This window comes from Mauremys reevesii, linkage group 14, assembly GCF_016161935.1.
Source record: "Mauremys reevesii isolate NIE-2019 linkage group 14, ASM1616193v1, whole genome shotgun sequence".
In the NCBI taxonomy this organism is placed as follows: domain Eukaryota; kingdom Metazoa; phylum Chordata; order Testudines; family Geoemydidae; genus Mauremys; species Mauremys reevesii.
Window position 1 is genome coordinate 3,153,954 of NC_052636.1, and position 27,137 is coordinate 3,181,090.

Genomic DNA, 27,137 nt, shown 5'->3' on the forward strand with positions numbered 1-27,137 from the left:
GACTTACCGGTCTGTAATTGCCAGGATCACCCCTAGAGCCCTTTTTAAATATTGGCGTTACATTAGCTAACTTCCAGTCATTGGGTACCGAAGCCGATTTAAAGGACAGGTTACAAACCTTGGTTAATAGTTCCGCAACTTCACATTTGAGTTCTTTCAGAACTCTTGGGTGAATGCCATCTGGCCCCGGTGACTTGTTAATGTTGAGTTTATCAATTAATTCCAAAACCTCCTCTAGTGACACTTCAGTCTGTGACAGTTCCTCAGATTTGTCACCTACAATTTTGCAATGTTTATGCTCCTTTCTAGGATTTGACTTCCACTTTTAAAGGAAGTCTTTTTGTCTCTCACTGCTTCTGTTACATGGTTGTTAAGCCCCGGTGGCTCTTTTTTAGTTCTTTTACTGTGTTTCTTAAATTGGGGTATACATTTAAGTTGGGCCTCTATTATGGTGTCGTTAAAGTGTCCATGCAGCTTTCAGGAATTTCACTTTAGTCACTGTACCTTTTAATTTCTGTTTAACTAACCCCCTCATTTTTGTATAGTTCCCCTTTTTGAAATTAAATGCCACAGCGTTGGGCTGTTGAGATGTTCTTCCCACCACAGGGATGTTAAATGTTATTATATTATGCCGTTTATTTCGAGCAACTGCAGTTATTCGGGAGAGTACAGACAGGCAGAGTTTCCCCTTCCAAGGTAGGTCTCGGTTAGATAAACAATTAAGGCAAGCATTTATACCTTTTGCGACATACACTGAGGAGCAACAACTGCATTTTGTTTGTACATATTCCTTTCTGATAGCTTACTTCTCTCAGCAATTTCTGCTACAATCTGCATTCTATTCTTATCTAACACAAGGTTGAAAACCAGCATCTCTTACAGTTCTTTTCCGCTCGCCCACGCCCTGCTTGGAAGTCTCCTGTTATTAGCTGTTAGTTAGCCTGGTAAATATCAAGTCCCTGAGAAAACACAGTTATACGAAGCAAAACGAAATCACAAACAGAAATGTCATTGGAAATTCAAAAATTAAAAAGGAAAATGCAATTCCCATCACTTCATTGTATCTGGGCCATTCCTGTGTCGAGAGTACCCGCTAAGGGCCCTGTGTGCTTATGGGAAACCTGGAGGAATTCATAGCAGAGCCTGCACATGAAACTCAACTGCTCCCAGGTGCCGCAGTAAAACCCTTTCCCTGCTTTGATGTTGATGATTTTATGAAAATATGCTAATGAGTGTGAATATAATGTAACTGGAACATGCTTCATGCAAAAGGTCTCTTGTGCAGTATCATTACAAAACTTATTATCTACTGTGTGTGTTCAGCCTATTTGTATGAACCGATCATTCCTGTATCTGAAGCTAGAAATATGAGCTATAACTCTGAGGTCCTGTTGTAATGATGCAAAGTGTGGGCCATTAACAGTGGTTTGGACTCTTGATGGCTCCCATTAACCAGGACAATTGACTGGAGATGGCTCTGTCCTGCACCATCTGTGAGTCAGGCCAGGAACAATGAAGGCTTGGGGTCTCACAGGGCATGTGACCATGTCACCTGGTACAGGAATCCATCTTAAACCTGGGGCTTTTCCCCAGGAGCGAGACAAAAGATTCCTGCCTTGTACCAAAGCTGTATAAGGGGGTGGAACAGAAGAAAGGTGGCTGCAGTCATGAGAAATCCCCTAGCTACCACCTGAGCTGGAACAAGGACTATACCAGGTGCAAAGATTGGGCCCAGACAAGAAATAAGTCTAGTCTGCAAAAAAGCTTGTTGGAAGATCTCTGAGGGTGAGATTTTATCTGTAGTGAGTTTCATACTGTATTAGTCTTAGACTTGCATGTTTTTGTTTTATTTTGCTCTATGGAGAATACAAACTCCACAGAGAAGGAAAAGTTAATGCCTTAGAAAAATCTGTGTGTGTTAGAGTGTCTAGGAACCACTCTCCTATAGCTTCTTTTCTCTGATTTCCTTTAGAAAATCTGAAGCAGGGAGCAGAAAACCATTGTCTTTTCTGAGGTGTGAGCTCAGGACCTACTGAGTATGAGACTGACATGCTGCCAACTATGCTAAGAAGGCCCAGGAAAATGTTTAGGCTCAGTGCATATAGGACCCTCCTACAGCAGTGACTGGGGCAGGGAAGGAGCTGGAAGAAGCAGAGAGATCTGGTGCCCACAGACCTGTCCTGGCATCTTTCTCAGCAGCAAAGAAATCAATTTGCCCTTCCAGTGAACAGTCTACTGGAACTAATGGCAGCACAGGGGCGATGTTTCTAAAGTATGCACCCACCTCTACATTTTAGAACTTACTCTCCTTTTTCTAGTATAGCACTTTGTGTATGAATTAGGCAAAACAAACCACACAGGTAAGAGAAACAAGGGCTTGAGAGAAAGCTTGAACTCATAACCCCAACAGATAGCCCCTCTGCACTAACCAGTTGCACCCTGAAGATGTTTTTAAACACATTTGGGAAGCAGGCAGTTATCAGTCTCTGTGGTTCACACCTTTGCCTGGTAATTGAAAGGCTGCTGGTTCAAACTTAACTCAAGATGTGGCTTTTCAGCGATGAGACTCCAGTACATTTTAACAGGAAGAAAATCTCCTCTATTCTGGCTTTGCCCCATTAGACTCCTTCTGCCCATCTTCTCCCCCTCCCCCAGTCTCTTTCCTTCCCCACTGGGGCCATGCAGAGAGGAGCCCCAGTCAGTCTCTGTCACAGAGTCTGTATCCCATAAAGGGAGGGAGGGGTCTCTCTAAAACATTGATAATGGGGAGGAGAGTGGTGCATGTTGTTAGGGGGAGACAGGATGGAGAACTAACAGTGGGGCACAGAGAGATTCCTACAGATTTGGGAGATCCCCTGCTGCCCCCCATCAGCCAGCTGTGAGAAGAACAACTGTGGTGGTGGTGGGAGGTCTCCACATGCTGCCCCCGCCCCAACTGCCAACTGTGGCAATGGGAGCTGCAGGGGTGGAGTCTGCGGGCAGCGGTGCGCAGAGACGCCCCCGGCCCTCCAGCTTAGGGGCTTTCGGGAGATGCCTGAGGTAAATGCTGCACCCCTCACCCTCTCCTGCAACCCCCTGCCCCAGCCCAGACCCCACACCTGCACCCAAACTCCCTCCAAGAGCCTGTCCCCCACACTGCCTCCTTCACCACAACCCCCTGACTGAGCCCAGACCCTGCACCCAAACTCTCCCAGAGCCCAACCCCTCTCCCTCCCACAACCAAACTCCTTCCCAGAGCCTTACACAGGTGTGTGTGGCAGGTGGGGCAGGACTTGGTCCCATTCTGGGCACCACCAAAAATTATACAAACCTGCCACCCCTGTCCAGCCCAACCTTCTGCTGATGCACCTCAGCCCACACCCATGCAGGGTTTGAAGCTTTCATTGCTTAAATTCCAGGACACGGAGGGATTTCAGCTCCCCTTTGGCCAGAGGGAACCTTTACCCCACTCCTAACTAGGTTCTTGTCCATGGGATCACTGTAGGGGGGCTGGGTCCCTCGGTGTCTTTTCTCTGTCTAGGACAGGCCGGGGTGCAATAACTGGGGGCATCTGAGCACGGAGGACCTTCTGTGGGGCTGCCATTCCCCTTCCCCTTCTGTGGTCCCATCTGCCATTGACTCCAGCCTTTTTTCTATCCATCGTCAGCACCATCTCAAGCCAGCAGCACTCGCCTCAAAAAGACAGAGTCCTGTGGCACCTTACAGACTAACAGACGTATTGGAGCATAAGCTTCCGTGGGTGAATCCCACTTCGTCAGATGAATGTAGTGGAAATTTGCAGGGGCAGGTATAAGTATGCAGGCAAGAACCAGTCAAGAGATAACAAGGTTAGTTCAATCAGGGAGGATGAGATCCTCTTCTAGCAGTTGAGATGTGATCACCAAGGGAGGAGAAACTGCTTTTGTAGTTGGCTAGCCAGGCACAGAATTCCCACTCCATTCATCTGACGAAGTGGGGATTCACCCATGAAAGCTCATGCGCCAATACGTCTGTTAGTCTAGAAGGCGCCACAGGATTCTGTCGCCTTTTACAGCTCCAGACTAACACAGCCACCCCTCTGATACTCAAAAAGACAATGTCCCCTGCTGGGAGTAAATCACTGACCTCTCTCCTCCCTGAGCACTGACTGCCCCTCTGTTTCCTTGCCTCTCAGGCTGTGCAGATGGGACCTTTCCCTCCAGTGCTGGAGGATTCACCCTTCTCATCTACCATTGTCCCAAGCAGCACAGTGGGTGGGAATCTTAAACGTACCGAGGTGACTTAGGAGCAGAACCCCCCCCCTGACCTTCCATGCAAGTGTCACTTGCCCCTCACTGAGCAGGACTGAAACTGGTGCAGGGAGACTGGTGGGCCACATCCCCTCTGGGCATGAGCAAAGCAGCAGGGTGAAAAAAAGGCTCATGGAGATGCTGGGGATTGAACCCAGGGCCTTATATATGCAAAGCATGTGCTCAACTACTGAGCTACATCCCCTAGCAGGTTGTGTTTGCTATGGGTTACACTCAGAGCCCTCCTGTTTCCAGAGCATCCAGTGACCTATAAGCTTCATGAGAAGCCCATTCCCTCTCTGAGGACCAATCCTGCTCTCCTGGAGGTGACTTATTCATAGGGTCACTTTTCAGCAGGGCCAGATTCTATGTGTGGGGCAGAGAGAGTGGGTGCCCTGGTCTCAGGGTGCAGAGATACACTCAGCCATCTCCCTGCATTGGGTTGGGGTGCTGCAGTCCCCTGCTGCAAGGTCATGGTGGGGATGCTGTGAGGCCCTGGTGGCAGCAGTGGTGTGGGAAGCGCCAGGTATTTCTAGGATCTGCTATTTCCACCCGCCTGTGAAGTCCAGATTTCCCCAGCACATTCACTGCGGTGCAATTGGGTCACTATTTCCATGGCTGGACAGCAAAGAATGGCTCCCAGTTTCCCTTCTATTGCCAGCAGGATTAGCCTATGTCAGTGCTTAATGAGGTGGATCTTGTTGTAGATTGTTATTCATTCCCCACCTTGACAATTCACACAGTCCCTTTCCCAGGCAGATTCCCAGCACCTCAGTGATCCTGGTAGCAGGGTTGGGTCCTGAGATTTTCAGGTTCTTTTCCCTCCACCTGGAATGAACTCAGCTTTTTCCCCATCCCAGACAATCCATGAAATAGCAGCAGCAGCATAAAGAAAGAGGAGGAACATCTCACGGCCAGGGCTGGATGTGCCCAGAGCCCCCTGCTTGTCCATTGTTTCCATGCTTTGCACAAGGGACAGAGAAAGATCTTGCTGTTCCTGTGTCTGTGCAAAGAAAATTGTGCTTCTGTATGAAAGAGAGGCGGGAAATGGCCCCAATGATGGGGCAATAGCCTCAGGGTTAAGAGCAAAGGACAATGATGGGGAGGCTCACAATTGACTCAGTAGTTGCATACAAAGGTGCACGTTTGGCAGTTACGCTGGGAAATTCTGGCTCCTTGTCAGGCTCAGGTTGGCCACCCTGTCTAGATGTAGAAGTTACAACATTTAAACTTGAAAGAGGGGCAATTTCCTCATCATTTCACACCTTTACACCCAAACACGATGACTTTCTGAATGAACCCTCCTCGTTCAGCCAGAAGATCTTGGGGTGGATGTAGGAGTCACTGGGTAAAATTCTCTGGACTCTGTTCTGAATCAGGTCAGAGCAGAGGTACCTACTGATCTAGTCTGGCTGTAAAATCTATATATCAACACCAAATATGGTGTGAAATTAATCCTCAGAAACGGCTGTTCCCACCCAGACCCCAGCAAAGGGCTCCCAGGAAGGGGGCTGTTGAGGAAGGAAAGAAGAAAGACGTCCTTCTCTCCCTGGAGGAACCGGACTCTGCGCTTCATACCTCGTATCTGCCTTCTCTCAGTGGGTCGATTGTGTAGCTGATGGTCCTTAATGGGCCATCAAGCAGGCTAGGCAGAACTGACACAAACTTATCTGGGGTGTTCCCCAGAAGCAGAGCACAAGTTTGAAATATGGACAGAACAGAGCCAATACTTATAACATCAACTACAAAAATGATACACATCTAGAGATAGCATCATTATAATCAGCCAATCAGAACCTCTCCATAGACCCCCTTACACGACAACCTTTCTACAATATTGTCTGCAAATATAGAACAGCGGTCGCAATGGTGATCTATACAGTTACAGATTATGTCAGTAACGTCACAGGACGTGACATGGCATCAGTGAGACTGATACTGGAATACTGCCTCCAGTTTTGGTGTCCTCATTTGAAAAAGATGTTGTAAAACTGGAGCTGGGGCAGCAAAGAGCCACCAAATGTCCTGAGGGCTGCAGAAAAATACCTTCTAGTGAGCTAGTGAAAGAGCTCAACCTGTCCAGCTTATCAAAAGAAGATTGAAAGGTGACTTCACTGAAGTGTTGAAGTGCATTAATGGAGAGAAAAGATTGGGTATTAAAGGGCTCTTGAATCTAGCAGAGAAAGGCCTAACAAGACCCAATGGCTGGAAGGTGAAAAGAGACAAATTCATATTACAACAAAGGCACAAATATTCAACAGCGAGGATAATTGACCGCAGGAACAAGCTACCAAGGAAAGTGGTGGATTCGCCATCTCCTGATGTCATTTCATGAAGACTAGATGCCTTTCTGGAATGTGTTTGCCCCCAAAGTAGCTCTTGTGTCATACAGGAGGCCTGTGATATGCAGGGGGTCAGATTAGATGCTCTAATGGTCTCTTCTGGCCATAAAGTCGACTAATTTCTGAAAACTGAGTGTAGCATTGGGAGCAGCGTCTGATGTTTTCCTGTCTAGTCAGCTTGAGTGGGGTGATCCACAGGGAGTAGCTCAAACCTCCAAAGTGCCTGGCCAGGGGCAGGACATTGGCACAGCAAGGGAGGGGTGTGGCAGTGACATCACAAAGGCCTTTTTCAGGACCTCAGACTATTGGTGAAAAGTGGTGGGGAGGTGGTGACCTCACAGAGAGATGCTGACATCAGCCAGGCAGGACAGGGGCGAGGGGCCAGGGAAACCTCAGAGACCCCTGTGGCTTTGCTTCAGCAAGTCTCCTTCTCCAGGTCTCTCTTTGAGGACTGAGAGAGTATTCAGGTTCACGGACGTGAGCGTCAGGAGGAACCTCTTTTGAGTTTTCTCCTTCCCTTGTAGTGATTTTACTAGAAAACAGCCGTCCCTGTTTAGAAGGTAAGAGCCTTCAACAAATGACTACGCAGATGGTGTCGGAGAGAAGGGTTTGGATTCTTTGACAATGGGATGGTCTTCCAAGAAGAAGGATTGCTAGGCAGAGACGGGCTCCACCTCACGAAGAGAGGGAAGAGCATCTTTGCAAGCAGGCTGGCTAACCTAGTGGGGAGGGCTTTAAACTAGGTTGACCGGGGGAAGGAGACCAAAGCCCCGAGGTAAGTGGGGAAGTGGGATACCGGGAGGAAGCACAAGCAGGAGACTGCAAGAGGGGAGGACTCCTGTCTCAGACCGAGAAAGCGGGACAATCAGCAAGTTATTTTAAGTGCCTATACACAAATGCAAGAAGCCTGGGGAACAAGCAGGGAGAACTAGAAGTCCTGGCACAGTCAGGGAATTATGATGTAATTGGAATAACAGAGACTTGGTGGGATAACTCACATGATTGGAGTACTGTCATGGATGGATATAAACTGTTCAGGAAGGACAGGCAGGGCAGAAAAGGTGGGGGAGTTGCGTTGTATGTAAGAGAGCAGTATGACTGCTCAGAGCTCCGGTATGAAACTGCAGAAAAACCTGAGAGTCTCTGGATTAAATTTAGAAGTATGTAAATTTTCACTTCTCTGCCAGCAGCCTTGCAGAGCACACACCTCTCTCTCTCCCTGCTTTCCTATCACCAGTTATGTTACTACAGGAATGAAATCGAGACATCCCGTAAAACAGCGAGTTCCACATTGTTCTTCAAACCTCAGATCATTGAAATGCAGCTTTGCATTTGAGATACTATATGACTGTAGTACACTTTGCACTGCCTGCATCTACAGTGACATCAGGAGAGGAGAAGAGGACAAGACTGTCCCTAGCATATGTGATTTTAAAGAAAGGTGAGACACACCCACCCACTATCAATACAACAAGAAGGGAGAACAGTAGCTGGTGCCAAGAGAGAAGATGCAATGAAACCCTTCTGTACCCACAACTGATGTCTGAAAAGCATCAGTCATTCTGCAGATCAAAGAAAGAAATAGCAGCCAGTTTCAGACAGATAGGATCCCTTATGACCTATAAAGGAGAAGTGCACTTCCCTATAGCAGTTTCCCAACATAGTTTTCTTATGGATTTATTTATTAAGCAAAAATTAAGATTAGGAGTCTGATTTAAATTATGTACATTTTCAGTGTTATTTAAGTATGAAACTATTGCAGCTACTTTTATTTTACTCCTGCCTTCATAAAAAGCTACTGAGTTATAACAGATAATTACAAAGACTAAAGTACATGCTTTAATATAATTAGGACCGGGCAACCCAAGATGAAAACTACACCGTGGAAGAGTCCTACAACCAGGTATTTGAGGCCAATCCCTTTATCAATGGAATCCTCAACCAAAATATGAGGAAGGAGAAGGGTCACCCTCAAGCTTTTGACAATAGTTCAAGGTCAGACACCAAGAAGACCAGCACCATTCGTATTCTGGTTTTGGATAAAATACTTGATCTTGCCTACATCATAGAAACCTTCATCTCTCCAAGTCTACACCCCACTACACCCTTTAGCAAGAAAGTAACCATTAAACAAGTTCTGAATCAGTCGTCTTTCTTCCCAATTTAGTTTTAACAATAAAGCTGCAACTTAAGTAGCTATGGGAGATGACAGTGCAACTACTAGGTATTGGTGGGGGAAAAGTGTGCTAGTAATGTCCTGGATATACTGGCAGGGCCGGATTTAGGGCAATTCAACCAATTCCCCTGAATCGGGCCCTGCCCCTAAGAGGGTCCCGTGCCCAAGCCCCGGTTCGGTGTATTGGCAAGAGTTGATGCACTGTACCGGGGTGGCCTGGCTTCTCAGGGGACAATTTAAAGGGCCTGGGGCCCTTTAAATTGCCACCACAGCCACACTGCTGGAGCCCTGGGGTAGGGCTGTGGGGATCTGTGGGCTACTTAAACAGTCCGGGGCTCCCATTGCGTCTATCATCCCAGCCCTTTAAATAGCCACTGGAGCCCTGACACCTCCCCAGGGCTCCGGCAGCTGTGTACATGGCCAGGGCTGTGGAAACAGGGGAGCCCCTGGTGGGGGAGGGAGGAGGAGGAGGGAGCACTTACCATACCAGGTGGTCTGTACCCCCTGTACCCGCACCCCCTGCCCTATCTCCAGCCCACCCCTGCCGCACCCCTATGGCCCTGCTTGAAGCCAGCCAGCCCACCCCACCCCACCCACCCCTGTCTCCAGCCATTGCTGCACCCCTTGTCCTGCCTGCAGCCAGCCCCATGTCCCTGGTGCCTTGCAATTCCCTGGGCAGTAACCCTGCACACCTGCGCCAATGATGGGAGAAGAGAGCAGCTGGTACCCACACATGTGCACACCCTAGGGTGACCAGACAGCAAGTGTGAAAATCCGGATGGGGTGTAACCCTTCTGCCCTCTGAGTTGGCAGCATCAAGGGCTGGGTTCAGTCTCCAGGGGTTCCGTTTCAATAACACAATGCAAAACTGGCTCGAGCCCCCACCCAGTGACCTGGGACAATTACATACCACCCCCCTGGGCGCCTCTAGGAGGCAATACTTCCCCACTCACAAGCACAGAGTCCGAATGTAGCAAAATCCTTTTAATAAAGGAGGGAGTGGAGGTTACTAGGATCCTATATAAGAAAATCACCCCAAAATTGGGACTGTCTCTATAAAATTGGGACATGTGGTCACCCTAGCACACTCCCAGGGAGTGGCGGGACCCACACATGTGAAATGGAGCTCTTTTCTAGTTCCGTCCCAACTTTTTAAAAAATAACTGTAGGTAGGTTTAACATACAGCCGCATTTTCCCAGACATGTCAGACTTTTTGGTTCTTAAATTGCTGTCCGGGAGGAATTTTTAAATATGGACATATGGTAACCCTATTGGTACCAAAAATACATACTCTGGCACATCCCTTACATCAGAACTTTTTATAGGGAACCGGTTGCTAAGAAAGGAAAGGCTGTTTCTTTAACCTTTTTTTTTCTTTTAAGTCATCCTGCTGGGGCCCTGCTGAAAATGTTTGAATTGGGTGGGCCCCAAACTTTCTAAAGCCGGCCCTAACTCGTCTGTTCAGTGCTATAGCTTTTAATATGCTAATGCAAACACTGTAATAGAGCATTAATGTCCCAATGTACTGTAGCTTGTTTTAACTTACCGTAATACTAGACGTGGTGCATGTGAACATTGCCGTAACGAGGGCAAGGTGAGTGAGGCACTTGCCTCGGGCACGGAAAGGGAGGGGCTCAGAAAGTCTCTCCTTCAGCGGCAATTCGGCAGCAAGTCCTTCCTCTGAGAGGGACTGGGGACCTGTTGCCGAATTGCCACTGGTGGTGATCAATGGAGAGGGGCGGCACATACGACTCTTTTGCAGAAATTCGTTGGTGGATCCTTCCCTCCAATAGGGAAGAGCCAGACATGCTGCCTCTGTTCCTTGCCTTGTGTGCAAAAATCCCTAGTGACGGCTCTGCATGTGAAGCTCTCTTAAAAGCTGACACTACAGTAGTGATATTCCCAAGCCAGCATGCATAGGGCTGGGAGTGGGAAGGAGTGCATTTAGGTATAGGTAACATCTCTCACACCAAACAGGAACTTTTCCACAGTTCTTTATTATACCTTGTCTTACAAACACCAAAAACTATTACATATACACAAAGGTCAATAATCCCCCCCTCCCTATATATACAGAGTTGTGCTTCTGCATATAGGATCTATCTCAGATTAATATTGAGCTACCAGCTGTTCAGGAATCAGTAAAGAGTCAGCTGCCAAGCCACATGCTGAATCCTATTGCAAACAGTATGGGTGACTCCTGAGGCATTCTGAAGCAAGAGATTACTGTAAAACTTTAAATAAGACGCAGAAAGAATAAACTTTTCCTAGGTTTTGTTTCTGTCAGATTTATTTTATTATGTATAGTAGGTGTTTAATATAAATGTAACCCTTCTGCCCCTCTGAGTTGGCAGCATCAAGGGCTGGGTTCAGTATCCAGGGTTCCGTTTCAACAACACAATGCAAACCGGCTCGAGCCCCACCCAGTGACCTGGGACAATTACATACCACTTCGGGTGCCTCTAGGAGGCAATACTTCCCTCGCAAGCACGGCATCTGAGTGTAGCAAAATCCTTTTAATAAAGGAGGGAAACACTGCGGCATCACATTGGAGAAACACCACAAATAGGATTATAACACAAACCATACGCAACAAAAACCCATCTCCAAGTATGTTTGGCAATGTCCTTTCCCCCTTAGGGTCTTAAGTCCAATCACCCCAAAGTCCAACAACCCGAAAGTCTCTGGTCAGTGCCACCCCCGAGTTCAAAAGATTATCTGCAGAGTTTTACCCCCCAGCACGGGTGGAGATGGAGTGGGGAGACACACAGGGTGTTAATGGGCACCTTACGTGGGACAGGTCAAACTGCTCCAACTCACCGTGTCGTACTGCTGCATCCTTCACCCCAACCAGCTCAACTCCACCAGCTGTGACGCTCCTCCAGCCGACCCATGAGCCGCTCCAGCCATCCCCGCAAACTGCTCCACTCCGCTCTGTTCCATGGGCTGCTACAACACGCTGCCAACTGCTCAACTCTGCCAGCCGCTTAGCGAGAGATCTTCAGGCTCCCCCACTAGTTAATACAGCACTCAGTGATCTCAGCTCAGTAAGTTCAGCTCTTTTAGTGATTTTAGCTCTTAGTAGGGGAGCCCCAGTGCTGGCTACTGGGCCAACATGAATTCAGCTTAGCAGCCTCTAGATGGACTCCTAAGGGAATCAAAATTAGCTCTGCTCTTCAACAGTGGAGAGAGGAAGATGTGCAATGGGTGTTCCAGGCCCTCAGAAAGGGGCCATACCACAGCACCTGCATGACCTGCTGGACTTTGACGCATTTATTGTCTCATTCTATAGATAATGTGATTGTAACACAATGTGACTGAAATTAAACCACTTCCAGATGAGGAAACAACAAAAGAGAAAAGCCATTATTGCATTGGCTGGGAACCAAACCCAGATCAATTGCTTGGAAAGCACCTACACACACCACTATACCACCAATGCAGCTGGCAGGAGTAGTTTTTCTGCAAGCTGTGAGTGCTGGCAGAGGGAGTGACACATGACCACAGAGTTAGTGAGCAGGGTGGATGGGCTGGAAGCTGCCTGACAGCTGAGAGCAGAGTTACCATCCCAGAGTGACTGAAAGGGGGTAAAGGTGAAAACAGAGCTCATTGGGAGCTGGCCCCACACCAGCCCCAGCCCTAGGAGAGGGGAACTGAAGCTCAACTTCAATCATAGAAAACTCTTCCCTGAGAAGGAAGGGGACAGCTTGTTTTAAAGACCAGGTTTGTGTTTGTTCCTGCTACGTACGGAGGGGCTGGGTAGTGCTGATTCCAGCCCCCAGACTCTGGGAGGATAAGGAACAAATTCAGGCTGCCAGTGACCTGCAGGAGGGAGATGATCTTTTGACAGTGACGGACGCCTCGTCCTAAAGGCCTTTGTCTGCCCCCTTCCAGTGACTGTTTGGCACAGGAATGCAGCCCCCACTCCTGGGTCTCTCCTGGGGAAATAATGTTTCTGTGCAAAACACCAAAGCTTTTAACAGAAAGGAAGAAAAGGAAATGGCCACATGATGGGACTAGGACATAAGGAATGAAACACAAGATCCTTCTTCCCTGTGCATTGACTTTTAACCTTGTTTGTGGTGGTGTTGTATCCATGTTGGTCCCAGGGGTCCTCTGGGGCGCCGGGCATTGGCCACTTTCGGGAGAGTGGGTGAGATGAACTGGTCTGACTCAGTGTGGCTGTTCTTATGTTCTAACGGCTGGTTATGGAGGAGACGACCTTCCAGGCTACACAGAACTGAAGAAGGGTGCTGGGTTAGCTCCACAGCTTGTCTCTTTCACCAACAGAGGTTGGTCCTCTGCAAGCTCTTACCCTCACCCGCCTTGTCTCTCTTGGACTCTGAAAAGTGTTTTCTCTCCACTCCTTGGAGAGATGTTAAGTTTCTCTTTGGGCAACTATCAGGCTGAAGCAATTGTATTGATTGTGACACTAGAATTGAAGATTTAATATTATAAATAAATGAGTCTAAACCTGAGGTTCTGGTTTTCACATTGGTTTTCCTAACTCAGTTCCCAATTCTCTCTAGAAAGGCCTCCAGGACGCCTGCCCAGCCCAGCAAAAGTGGCCAGGAGAAAGCCCACACTGCTGCTCTTTCAGGTAGTTGAAGGCTGCTATGAAACCCCCCTCACTCAGTCAGTCCCCAGTCTGTGGCAGTGCCTGGGATTCTTCCCTCCTAAGTGCAGGACTCTGCACTTCTCCTTGTTGAACCTCCTCAGATTTCTTTTGGCCCAATCCTCCAATTTGTCTAGGTCACTCTGGACCCAAACCCTGTCCTCCAGCGCTTGGATTCTTTACATGCTTTCACAGAGCGAAGAGCACATGTTCCATGATTTCATAGGGCAGAGTTTTGTGCTATCGGGCGCTTTCCCTGTGTGAATTTGACAGGTGGATCAACATAGAGACACATTGTGACCCTCTCAGGGTGCTGAGGGCTGTGAGTCTCCTTGTTGCCACCTGCCACAAGGAAGAGGGAGTTTTGCATTTGGCAGCTGGATGTTAGTGACCAAACTCACCAGCCTGCTGGAACTCAAGGACCCGCCTCTGAGCTACAGCAGCCACCTTAACCCTTGAGTTCCTTCAATGTGTCCCCCTCTGGGGTCCAGCCCAGATCACCAGATACTCGGTGAAATCCCAGATCCTCTCTTCCCCAAGTATCCCAGGTTACTAGTTTTACTGTGGACCATTGCTACTGTATCTCACACACCACCTGAGTACAGTTATCGAACAAGCAAAAAATTTTATTTAACAACGGATAGAGATTTAAACAAATAAACGTGAGTGATGGAAACCAACTGTTACCACTAAACAAAGGCAGAAAATGATAGAATAGAAAGGCCAGCACAAAAAACAGAGAGAGGAACAATAAGATACTAAAAGGACAATGGTTGGAACTCTACATTTCTCTCAGTCTTTGGATTGATGGGTACTAGAGCTGTAGCAACAGTTGAGGAACCAGGGTAAATTAAATCTAAGGTTTGAGCTGCTAGTGAAGCATTTTCCACACTCACGGCATTCATAGGGCCTCTCTCCTCCGTGGATTGTTTGATGCCTAATAAGGTGCGAACTGCGATTGAAGGTTTTCCCGCACTCAGTGCATTCATAGGGCCTGTCCCCTGTGTGGATTCTCTGATGTCTACAAAGGTCTGAGCTGCTAGTGAAGCTTTTCCCACACTCACGGCATTCAAAGGGCCTTTCCCCTGTGTGGATTCTCTGATGTTTAGAAAGGGCTGATCTTTGAGTGAAGCTTTTCCCACACTCACTGCATTCATAGGGCTTTTCCCCTGTGTGGATTCTCTGATGTTTAGAAAGGTCTGAGCTGCTAGTGAAGCTTTTCCCACACTCATGGCATTCAAAGGGCCTTTCCCCTGTGTGGATTCTCTGATGTACAGAAAGGGCTGATCTTTGAGTGAAGCTTTTCCCACACTCACTGCATTCATAGGGCTTTTCCCCTGTGTGGATTCTCTGATGTACAGAAAGGGCTGAGCTGTGAGAGAAGGTTTTTCCACGCTCCCTGCATGTATTTTTTCTCTTTCGGCTGAGGATATCCTGCTGTGTTGTGGTTTCTATGAGGACCTTCTGAGTTCCCCAACAGGTAATAAATTTATCCACTTTCTTCCCTGGCTGGTTTCCTTGATCTGTTTTTGGTCTGTGCTGAATCTCCCAGGATTTTCCCTGCTCATGACTCCTGGACACATTCCTTTTCGATCTTTGAGATAATGTTCTGTTTTTACCCACTGGCTCAACATTTTCAGGCTGAGAATTCTGCTCCTCTTTCTCACATGCCATTGCATTACCTGCTGCGATAGAGACAGAAACCTCAGACAGGGATGGAAAGGGGAAGACCAAACAAAAACAAATGCTGAAGACAGGTCAAATAAAAATCAGGAGCTGAACTCCCCCAAACTCTTCCCCCAAATAAGAGAGAGGAGGGGATCAATTCAGCCTTCACATCCCATCCAAATACGCAGGGGGAAGGGAGGAAGCTACTGCCTGGTGTCTGCTAGGATCTATAGGAAGCCATGAGCTATAGTTACCCTGAGGATACGACCCCTGCTAGGGACAATAATGAACTGAGAGACCTCCCAAGGGCTTTGTTGGGCATTCCAGATGTTTCCTTCAGGCACTTACAGATTCTGAGGTGGTTTAATGTTTCCTCACCTGTGCAGGGAGTTCTCAGGATCTCTCTTTCCTCTGCACCCTGGAGGTCTGGGACCCATGGCTCTTCCCCTTGTTCCAGCTGGGAGATCACATCACGCTGGAAAACTAGAAACCCTGCTCAGATGAAAGAAAACAAAGGAGTTCAGTTGATTTCATAAGACTTGGTCATAAAAAAACAAACATTCTATTAATTTAACTTCAGTGCTTAGTGTGGCCTGGTGGGCCAGGGGCAGTTCTCACTGAAAATGCCAAAGTTAGGGCAGGCTGAAAAAGGGAGAGCAGATGCTCCCAGAACTGCTGGTTAACACTGAAGTTAAACTCACTGACCAGTCACCAACTGGGTTATCGAGAAGCTGAAAAAAGAAATCACACAGCCCCCATTATTGAATCCCGGATCTCTGACTCCTAATCAGCAGCGAGGTCCAGTACAGTGAGAGGTTATTTAAAAACTCTGCTCACATAAACAAAGTGTTCCTCTGACCCCAAAGGGTCACCCACATCACCAGGTCAGTATAGGTTTGGATATTACCCAAAATTCCATCCTTCCAGCCAATCCTTTAGCATCTAAACTAAAGGTTTAAATGAAAGAAAGACAGAAAGAAGTTAAATGGGAAAGCAGTCAGATACATTCCAAAATGGATATATCAGGTTCTTAGCAGTATTGGTGAGTTGCTGGCTTGAAAGTCCGTCTGGAACACATCCATAGCTTGGATGAGTCATTCAGTCCTTTGTTCCAGGGTTCAGTTTGTAGAGGAGTTGCTCCAGAGGTAGGAAGGGGGAATGAAGACAAAATGGAGATGATGCAGCTGCCCTTTACATTCCTTTTGCCATGTGGCCTGTACTTCCTGTGTCCCAAATACAAGATTCACAGCATGTGGCATGGAAAAGCCTTGAAGTTCTCATTACACAGGCATACCCCGGCATGTCTTGCTGACTCAATAGGTGTATCCCCTTGGTCCTTTCCATGGGCTCATTGTACAGCTGATGACTCTCAATGGGCCATCAAACAGGGGGCAGTGCTGATGCCAATATATCTGGGGGTGTCACCCAGAAACATTGCACAAGTCTGGAAATACAGATATACCCTACATATCTATAACTCACAATACAAAGGTGATACAAACATAGAAACAAAATTATCATACTTGGCAAATCATAACATTTTCACTGACACCTTACATGGCATATCTAGCACGATTCATTGCAATTTTATCAGATTATATTATTATTTTATTATTAATACCAAAATGTCTCATAATTCCATACAGTGTCACACTTGGTAAACCAGTGAATTCCCAGGACCAGTTCCCAGGTCCTTGAAGATGCCAAACACTATGCTTGTGAGGGATTGAAATACCCACATATCTGCTGGGAACACACACACACACACACACACAGACACTGTATCTGTCTACACCCCTGTGTTCACTCTTCTAGAAAATTATGATCAATTTTGTACACAGTATGGCTTGTGAGGTATCATTTGAAAGAACAGAGGGAACAGGAACCCTTACCCAGCGAGGTCACATTCTCATAGTTCTCCTGCATGACATCCCAGTAGAGGGCTCTCTGAGTGGAGTCCAGCAGAGCCCACTCTTCCCTGGTGAAATGCACAGCCACCTCCTCGAAGGTCACCGGCCCCTGAAAGAGCAAGAGTCCCACACTCAGGACCTCTTTCCCCACTCACAGCCCCACCATTTGTGGCAGAGAGGAGCGAATCAAATGAAAGCTCTGGGTGGATCGCAGTCAACAGAGTCCCACCCCCACCCCGCTCAGCGTATCCAGCAAACACCAGGGTGAGGGGACGAAGAGAGAGCCCCTTGTCTCTCCCAGCAGATCCATCACACACCTACTAGCCACCGACTGATTCAGGAGATGGAGCCCCTAGCAGGGTTCAGGGAAAACTCCCTGGTAGGAAGCCCAATAACCTCCTCATTGTGAGGAGCGAGATATGAAGGAAGAGGCAGCTCCAATAAGCCTGACTCATGGGTGCCCCTTTCATATCTCACAGCAGCCGCTGGTTAGTGAGCTCAGGCTCCAGCACTGGGAGTCTGGTCAGTTTAACTAGCTCCATGGAGGTGGGCTATTTTCTTTCTTCACAAATTAGGGCATTTCCACCTCCAAACCTCCTGGGTCTGTTCCTAGAATCTAGGCCACTTATTAAATAACTCCCAGCAGGTTTGCCACACCCTGGCCTCCTCCTTTCCCCACGCTGTGAATTTCCTGCCCCGCTCCAACCTCCAAACCAGACTGTGCAAACCTTCCCATCTCCGGTGTATTTGCTCTCCCTCTCCTCCAGCAGGAACCCACCAGCAACCCCCCGATAATCTCTACCTGAGTTGGCTCCACTGCAGCCATTTCTCTTCTCTGTCCCACGCCAGGCTGGGATGAGCTGGAGCAAAACATGGACGTCATTCTGCAGCCTGTCTGGGGGAGAAGGGCAGTTGTGGGCGTTTCGGAACTGGTTTTAGTTAATTTCACATCAGAATTTCCCCAGGCCCCTTCCCTGCAGACAGACACCCTAGATTCTGCCATGCTGGGAAATGCTCAGTCTGTTTATTACAATGTTGACCTGGCCCCTCCTGCCAGGCTAAGCCCAGACACATTTTTAACCTCCCTTCTCCCTCCCCTCACCCCCTAACAAAGTCTCTGAACACAAGGCTAGAAAAGAGCAGAACCAAAGGAGTCACTGTGGGGGATTCCCTCGGACACTGACCCCACGGCAGCCACACCCCAGCAGGGGGAATATGGAGTCAGGAACTGGCTTTTCCTCTGTCTGATCCTTGTTTTGTCCACTGGAAGGTGGTTCTGCCCAGGGATGCAGCAATACATGTGTCTGGGTGGACTAGATAGCTGGAAATCTCTCCCCCTCATTTCTACCACTGCCCCTTTCAGTCTCTCCTTCCCGTCCTCTCTCCCTGCCCCTCTGGCTGGGACAGTCCCATTCCTGGGGGCTTTGCTCTCCCATGGCTGGATTTTCTCCTGGCAATTGCTACTGGGAGGAGAAACGAGGAGGGGCTGTTTGTGCAGAGTCACTTTCTTGCCTGAGGTCTTCAGTTACCTGGAGACTCTGGCTCAGAATTTAGTATTAACAGGGCCCAGGGCTGCCCTAGGGGGCTAGGACCAGCTGGAGAAAGTCAGCCCCTGGGCCAGGCAGAGAAGCAGCTTTAATTAAGGTCACTTCCCAGCACAGAACCCCGCTGGGGGAGCAGCAGCTGCTACGCCTGGTCTCCCAGATCACAATGGAGGCTGCAGCGTCTGACCCAGGAAGCTGAACCCCAGTATCCTGAGCAGAGAGGGATAGAGCGTTTGAGCAGCTTCCCTCCTTTAGCTCTCTGGGGAGAGCAGCTAATGAGAGCCCCTCCTCACAGGGAGAATTGCTGATCACATTTGCCCCACTGTCCATCCAGAGTCACTCCTTGTCTTTCCATACAGTGACTCTGGATTAACAATGGTCTCAATGAAACCAGAGTTCAGAAAGAATGAGTCCAGAACGCTGTGGAAGGGACCATTGTGCGGCAGTGCTGATCCCCCTCCCACCTCCCTCACCCCCAGATCTAGGACAATGGACTGGACAATCTAGGACCATGGAACTGGAAGTTCCTGCAGTTTTCAAGAGGGGAGAAGAGGAAAATCTGTGATTTCACCTCACAGTGTCTGATAAGTGGCTAGAAAGTTATCACGGTGATTGGGCCTGGCCGGGGAGTGTCGGGCAGTGCTTGGAGCCAGGATTCTGGCATAAGCTAATCAGGGAGAAGAAGAAAGGTCAGGAGCAGCCCCAGAGCCCCAGCCAGCCACCCCCAGATACTCCCTGGGACCCAGCCCCAGAGGCCCTGGCCAGGGACCCCAGACCCCCCTCAGAGCCCCCCCGGCCAGAGAACCCCCCCCCGCCCGTCCGGGCCAGGATGGGAATCCCAAAGCGTTCCCCCCACCAAGAGATCCCACCAGCCAGAGACCCCCCAAAAGGGACCCCCACTGGGAACTCAGTCCTCACTGCCTGCCTAGGACTCCCAGCAGGATCTGCCCTGCCATTTGCCTGGGACCCTCCTCCACCCAGCAGGACCTCACTCTGCTTCCCTGGCACCCCCTGGCCTAGCGCCGGGGATTCTCCCACACACACGCTGTGCACTGGGCATGGCAACGATCCCAGGAGCCAGCCGGGGAAGCCCAGACAGAGCCCCTGGCACAGCACCAGGCTCCCTCTAACCCCGTCCCGCCTCCCCAAGAGACGCCCACCCCGGCTGTTCTGCAGCCAATAGGCCCCCAGCGATACCCACCTTCAGGACCCACAGCCTCAGGGCTGGGCACATCACACCCCCCCCCTGAAACCCCAAATCTCTAGAACCCACCAACCTCACTAGGGTACCCCCTGCCCAGCCACCCAGAGGCCTCCCCCCACCACAATCCCCCTTCAGCTGCTATCTCCCCACAAAACCCCACCCCCACCCTGCAACACTGTTACCTCACAGTATTTGATAAGTGGACAGAAAGTGACCACCGCCCCCTGCTGGCCAGTCACACAGGCAGAGGGAGCCCTGGGGGATGTCTGTTGAACAGGAGTATGGAAGGCCTGGAGGGACAAAATAGGTAAGAAATGTCCATGCCTGTCACTAGCAAATAATGGCCACCATGGATCTACCCCAGAGGTGGCTGCATCTTAGCACTGCGGGAATCAACCTCACAGAGGCCATTTGCCATGGGGTTTGGGATACTTCTCAACTCACACTGCACTCAGAGTGACCTCCTCATCCCGTGCCAGCTGGAGAAAAGAAAAGAGTCCAGACAACTCTCCTGTTATCAGCTGGGAACCACTGATCCCCAAACAGGGGGAGACCTCTGGCTTTGAAGTGTATTAAATATCTGGCTGGTCTCTTTCTTCGGCAAACATTTTAACAGAGATAAAGGAGGGACCAAATGATTCACAAAGGAGTCGGGAAAGATGATCTCTGGGCAATTTAACCCCCTGTGACCTCCAGGATGGAGAAGAACTCAGGGCAACAGGTTCCCTCGAAGGAAGAAGTTGCTGGGATTTAGAAACATGGGGAACAGCCCCAAACCTGAGATGATTTTTAACTGACATTTGATAATGACAGAAAAAGGCAAAACATGAGCTTTGAGAGCAACGTTCAGAAATGAAAGAGAAAGGGTGGAAATCTGAGAGATTTTGGATCCATTTTGCAAATTAGAGAGAGGAAAGTGGAAAATCAGAGGGATTTTATATCAGTTCATAGCAGGCAAAATCTGAGTGTTTCACATCAATATTTGATAAATGAATAAATAGGAAATGGGCAACATTTGCAAACATTTTATATCCAGGTTCAAGAATCTAAGAAAAGGTGTAAATCTGAGATTTTCTTGGTATTTTATAATTAGAGAGACAGGGGGAAATCTCAGGGCATATTCAATTAGAAATAGACAACTAGAGAGAAGTGGGGCAAACGTTTAGGTTATTTTATATGAATCTTTGAGATTTGCAAAGAAAATGTGTCACAAACTGCGTATTTGATAACATGAGAGAAAAACACCAAGATCTGAGGGGATTTTATACTGTTGTTAACGAACTAGTGGAAAAGCAGGACTGTTGGACTGGATTTTATACGACTGTCCAATACATAAACACAAAGTAATGGTTCCCCCACCATTCCCATGGGCAGCAGGGAGCCCTTTGAGGAGCTGATTAAAAGGGAGGGGGAGGGGGAGCTGAAAGGTCCCTGGATAAAGGAAGGGGGCAGCAGTGGGGACGGGCGGGTGACTGGCAACTGATGGTTGGGGGTAACTGTGTTGGTAGGTAGGGGGCAACAATTGGGATTGGGAAACTGGGGTCTGGGCAGTCCCCACGGGGGACACGTGCGCTGCCCTTCCCTGCCCTAGCAGAGACCCGGCATCTCCTAGAATATCAGGACCTCAGGAGGTGTCTAGTCCAATCCCCTGCTCAAAGCAGGACCAATCCCCAACTAAATCCCCAAATGGCCCCCTCAAGGAGTCAGCTCCCAGCCCTGGGTTTAGCAGGCCAGTGCTCAAACCACTGAGCCATCCCACCCCCACTCCAGGGGCAGCCATGTGCTGGGGAATGACTCAGGGCAACAATTTCCCACCTACACAAGGACAAATCGCTGCAGATGAAACGGGTGGGAAAATGCTCCTCACTAGAGAAGATTTTAAACTGACGTTTGAGACTCATGGGGAGAACGGGGGAAATCGGGGGGGGACGGGAGAGCTGATCATTGGAGGGGAAAGGGGGGAAATCGCCCCAGATTTTATAGCCCCGTGTGAGACACTGAGAGAGAAAAGGGGCAGAACTAGAGAGAATTTGTATCGGGGGCGAGAGGCAAGTGGCACAAACAGGGACAGGATCCAATTAACCCCCCTCCCCCCGCCCGCCACTCCCCCCCGCCCCCCGGGAATTCTCTGGCTGCCCAGAGACAGTTCAAACCCCACGTCCCACTGACCTTCCTCCCCACAACTCCGGCTTCTCCTCCCTGCCTGACACCCCCATCTCCCCACACCACAGGGGATCCCCGCCAGGCCCCAGTCTCTGCCCCAAATCCCACTGGGGCTGAGGCAGCTCTGAGGCTTCTCCCAGGTTCCCCGGGGCAGAGTCACTTTCCTGCCCAGCCCCAGTGCCCCCCCCGGGGTCTCTCACTCCCCGGGGGGCTCCGTGGGAGGCTGGACACCAGGGATGCAGGACGGCAGGAATGGGGGTGACAGGCCTCCTGTTCCTCAGTCTCACGGCGGGACCCAGGGGGCTCGTCACTCCGGCTCGGGAGCGCTGGGAAGACCCGACCGTGGAGGGGCTGTCGCTGGGGACGGCCCCGTGCAGGCCCTGAGCACGTCCTTATATCACTTCTGTGGCGGGAAAAGTGCTGAGGAGATGGAACACTGAGGGCTGGTTTTGGCGGGAAAAACCGGTTTGGACTGGTTTGAGCCTGTCCCCTGATGCTAAACAAGTCCCCTCTCAGAGATGGAGTCCAGGGGTCAATAGTTCATATGCTCCAGATTGGATCTTATTTTAAAGCCAGTGATGTACTTCATAAACATCTTATTAACCAACTAATTGAACATATGGAACCGTTTATACTTCTTACACCTAACAAGGAGAGTACGAAAAAAACAACACAGACAAACCTTATCGGTAACAGCTAATGTCCTAACTGGGAAATCAGCAGCGGTTTGTAGCGGGGGGAGCGCACAGACTGAATGTGTATGACCCGACCCCAGCCCCCAGCCCCACATAGCAGTGGGGCTTGGCACGCTCTGTGCATTGGTGTGGTGGCTGAGTGGTTCACCAAGCAGTGACAATCCAAGGAGGTTCCCTGAGTCAGTCTCACTCCTGAGGAGATTCTGCACCAAAAAAATTCTGTGCACAATATTTTAAAATTCTGCAAATTTTATTTGTCAATAAATAAATGTGGAGGCTCCAGCATTGCAGGGGGGAGCACAGGCTGCTGGATACATGGAGGTGGGAGATCACCCTGCAGCCCCCACTCTCCTCCAGTGAAACAGACTTGGTGGTGGGGCTGCACCTCTCTGCTGCCTACTCCAGGAGCCCCAAAAAGACTCCCCAGAACTGCTCATGAGGGGCACATGTGCCTTCCCTTTGCTTCCCCATCAAGAAGTCAGAAAGCCTGAGCAGCTGGCCCCGGGCGATTTGAAAGGGCCTGGGGGCTCCTGCCACCACTACCGGAAGCACAGCGGGACTAAAGTGGATTCCTGCCCACCCTCGCTCCGCACGGCGCACCACTCCCAGAAGCATCTGGCACATCCCTGGCCCCGTGGGTGTGTCTCGCACGCTGGCCCCACCCCAAGTGCCAACTCTGCCATTGGAACTGCGGCAATGGGAGCTGCAAGGGTGGTGCCAGTGGGCAGTGGTGCCAGGAGACCCACGCCCCCTGGGCCTCCTCCATGTAGGTGTTGCTGCCAGATGGGGGTGTGGGTCACTTTCGGGAGCTGCCCAAAATAGGTGCCACACCCCAACCCTCTGCCACAGCCCAGATCCCACACCCCGCCCACACCCAAACTCCCTCCCAGAACCCACCACTGCCCCCCAACTCCCTGCCCCAGCCCAGAGCCCACATCCAAACTCCCTCCCAGGGTCCACCCCCTGCCTCCCCTGCCCCCCAGCCCCCTGCCCAGCCCAGAGCCTGCACCTCATGTACCCAAACTCCCTCCCACAGCTTTGGGGGCGGGGTGAGGAAGGACGGACAAGACTTGGACCAGTTCTGGGCATCACCAAAAGTTATATAAACCTGGTGATGCTGAGCTGGAGCCCTAGTCACTGCACATCTCTCTCCTTACACAGGGGGACTCTGTGGGGCAGGGCGCTGCTGGGGGTTTATTCCTTCCTTTAATGGCTGTGGAAGGGGGAACAGGGAGAGAATTTGCTCCTCTGTTCTCTGCGGAACACGTGCAGGCAGCGGGATTATTTCCAGGGCTGTAACAAAACTCAAGCTAGCAGAGGGGGGAAGGGATTTCCTGCAGGATCTATTCCCAGTGCAGCTCCCAAGCTGTGCCCTGGCGAGCTGTGCCCAGGGGATTTAGATGCTTTATGTAAGGGGACTGTTGCCCCCTTACTAACATTCAGTGGGGGTGTTTGGTTGCTAGCTCCCAGCACTAAAAAGGGAGGGGTCGATGGGAAATCAGGAGCCTGAGACTGACAGTCCCCAGGAACAATGTGGAGAGGCCAATGCTCCAGGTCAGCCTGATTGACAGGGCGGGCAGGCTATTCAAGGAGTCAGGAGGCCAGGGGGGTCCCGTCCTCCCTGTGAGCTGGAATTGTCTGAGTCACATGGAGTGGGGCCGAGCTAAGGAGAGAGCAGGGGACCCAAGCTGAGCTGATGGTAGCAGAGCTGCAGCCCCAAAGCCAGAGCACAGCCCAGAGAGAGCAGCCCTGCCCTGGGAGCAGAGCTGTAACAACTGGAGCCAGAGAGGCCAGACAAGCAGCCCAGGGAGCTGAAGGCAGAGCAGCAGCAGCAGCCGTGCTGAGGCAGAGCGGAGCTGGAGCAGTCCGGAGCTGGGTGCGGTGAGCAGCTGGGGAGAGCGAGGGGGACCCTGGGCAGTGGGCCCAGCACAGGGAGACGCCTCAGCCAAGAGGCCCTGCAGGCCAAACCTGGAGGGGGATCGTAACCCTGACAGGGCGGGGGTGATGCTGGGGAGAAGGGTCCTGCCACCCAGAGCCTGAGAGTGTGTGGCCACCGCCAGAGCAAGTGTCCAACCTGCAGCGTCCCTGCAGCACAGCCAGGGCCTGAGGAGGCGGCCTGGGACCTACAAGGAACAGACTGTGAAGTGCCCTGATGTCCAGAGACACTTTTTGTGATGGTCCCTGCCACAGAGCGGGGTGATGTGTTTTCCTTTAACCTTTCCCATTTTTTCTTATTTTTTAAATTTTATTGTTAATTAAATAACTTGTATTTGCTTTAAATTGTATGATGTGATCAGTGGGTCAGGGAGGTGCGCAGTGCAAAGAGAGGGACACCCTAGCCCCTGTCCTGGGTGACCACAGCAGGGTTGGGGGGGTCAAGTCCCCCAGGAACCCTGGGCCCAGGCTTGTTGGGGTTATGAGGACTCTGCCAGACAGGAGAGTGGAAGGGGAGTCCTCAAGGGCAGGGAGGCCTCTGGGTAAAGGAAGTGGGAGTGAGGACTCAGATCCTTTTGCCAGCCCACTTCACCGGGGTAGTGCAGAAGCCAGGAAAGTTCCCCACAATAGCAGGACCATTCCCCCACTTACATCTAGATACAGTACCAGGCATGTAGGAGGATTTCCCCTTCTGAGTCATGGAAGCAGAAATTGACTTTTCCTTTCCAGATTTAGCTAATGTTCAGAAAGAGAATCTAGCACCTGCCTTCCAGATCTGAACACCTCAAAATTCAGGAGTGCTCAAGCTCAATTTGGGCAAATATCCTGATCCACTGTTATTTGCTGTACAAAAAGTAGGATAAAATTGAGCAAGAAATGCTTCCCAGGGGTTATTAGGACTGGAATTGCTATTTTCAACAGCCATTGCCATTTTTTTCTAGTTTTGTTTGTTTGAAAGGAAGACAGTGATATTGCATTGGCAAATTCCCCAGAGAAAGAAGGAGTGGAACAAAAGAATAATAAAGGCACCTCAACTTTTCCTCATTTATGGAGGACAGTCTTATAATATGCATCCAGATATCCTCCAATCACACATGCTGAAAATTGTTCCATTTTACTGCAGTTCTGTAACTATATGGGAACCAATCCTGTCTGTGTTCTGTGCACATCCAAAATTCCTGCTGAATGACCCATCCTGGGAGCGAGTTACCAGTGACCCAGGGCTGGGGTGGAAGGAGGGTACAGGTGGCGGGGAGCACCCAGGCCTGAGGCGGCAGGGGTTGTGTGGGTTGGGGAGCATTGGTGGGGGGGGGGAAGGGGAGAGCCCAGATCAGGGGCAGCACAGGATGTAGGGGGGGAGCCCAGGGCTGGAATGGCAGGGGGTGTTGGTTTCGGGGGGGGGAACAGCCCAAGGGTTGGGTGGCAGGGGATGCAGGTGTGGGAGGCCCAGGCTGCGGCAGCAGCGGGTGCAGGTTGGGGGGAGCCCAGGGCTCGGGCAGCAGGAGGGTGTGAGGGGGAGCCCAGGGCTGGCATAGGGGCAGCCAAAATTTTTTTTGCTTAGGGCAGCAAAAAACCTAGAGCCGACCCTGCCTCCATGCACTGTGAAGTAGGTAGGAGCGGATCATTATTATCCCTACTTGAAAGAGGGAGAAGCTGAGGCTGAGAAAGGAGAATTGAGTTGTCTGAGGTCACACAGCCAGTCAGTGGCAGAGTTGGGAATAGGACCCAAGAGCCCTGATTTTCAAACTAACCATCGGATCTTGAATTTCAGACACTGAATTACCTGAATAAAGTGCTCTCAGATGAGCTCCAGACCAACAACAGTGCACAGGAATTATTCAGCAAGTATTTGAGGAGAACTGCAAGGTTAGAGAGAGTCATGAACTGTTCAGAGACAATTAATGCAGAGAAGCAGCAAAATTCATCAAACATAGAACTGGTTCTGACTTATTTCCTTGGTCTTAAAAGAGAACAACAAGACCTGAGTCTCCTCCCTGTCAATAACCCCCTGCTGAGCCAATCAGGGTAGAGACTGAGAACGGGAGGCTGAGGGTTCTCACCAGAGAGCCCAAAGGATGGCCCAGGTCACTGGTGGGGAATCACTGCCCGAGCTCTATTTCAGCCCCACATTTTTGGGTGGACCTCCCACAGTGGGAGCTGCAGAGCACTCCCCCGCAACACACACACACACACCCCTCTCCTGCTGTTGGGAAGGGAACAGGAGAAAGGACAAAAGAAGCAAAAGACAAAGAGAAAGGAGGGAGGGATGGATGGAGGAAAAATGGAAACAAAAAGGACAAACCCCAATGTCCCCAGTGATTCTAAGGGAAAAAATCCCAGGTGCGCAATAAACGTCTGCCTCCTTAAGCTCGAGTTTTCCATGCCCAGAATTCAACTGTCACCAGATGGATCAGACTGAACAGGTTTCAAACCTCGAGGAGGCTCTTACCTTCTAAACAGGGACGGCTGTTTTCTAGTAAAATCACTAAAAGGGAAGGAGAAAACTCGAAAGAGGTTCCTCCTGGCGCTCACGTCCGTGAACCCGAATACTCCCTCAGTCCTCAAAGAGGGACCTGGAGAAGGAGACTTGCTGGAGCAAAGCCACAGGGGTCTCTG

General features: G+C 50.1%; 1 pseudogene; it reads right to left on the bottom strand.

The window, feature by feature from the left end:
- LOC120381400 overlaps nt 1–27,137 on the bottom strand; it is a 236,616-nt pseudogene that overhangs the window by 170,685 nt on the left and 38,794 nt on the right.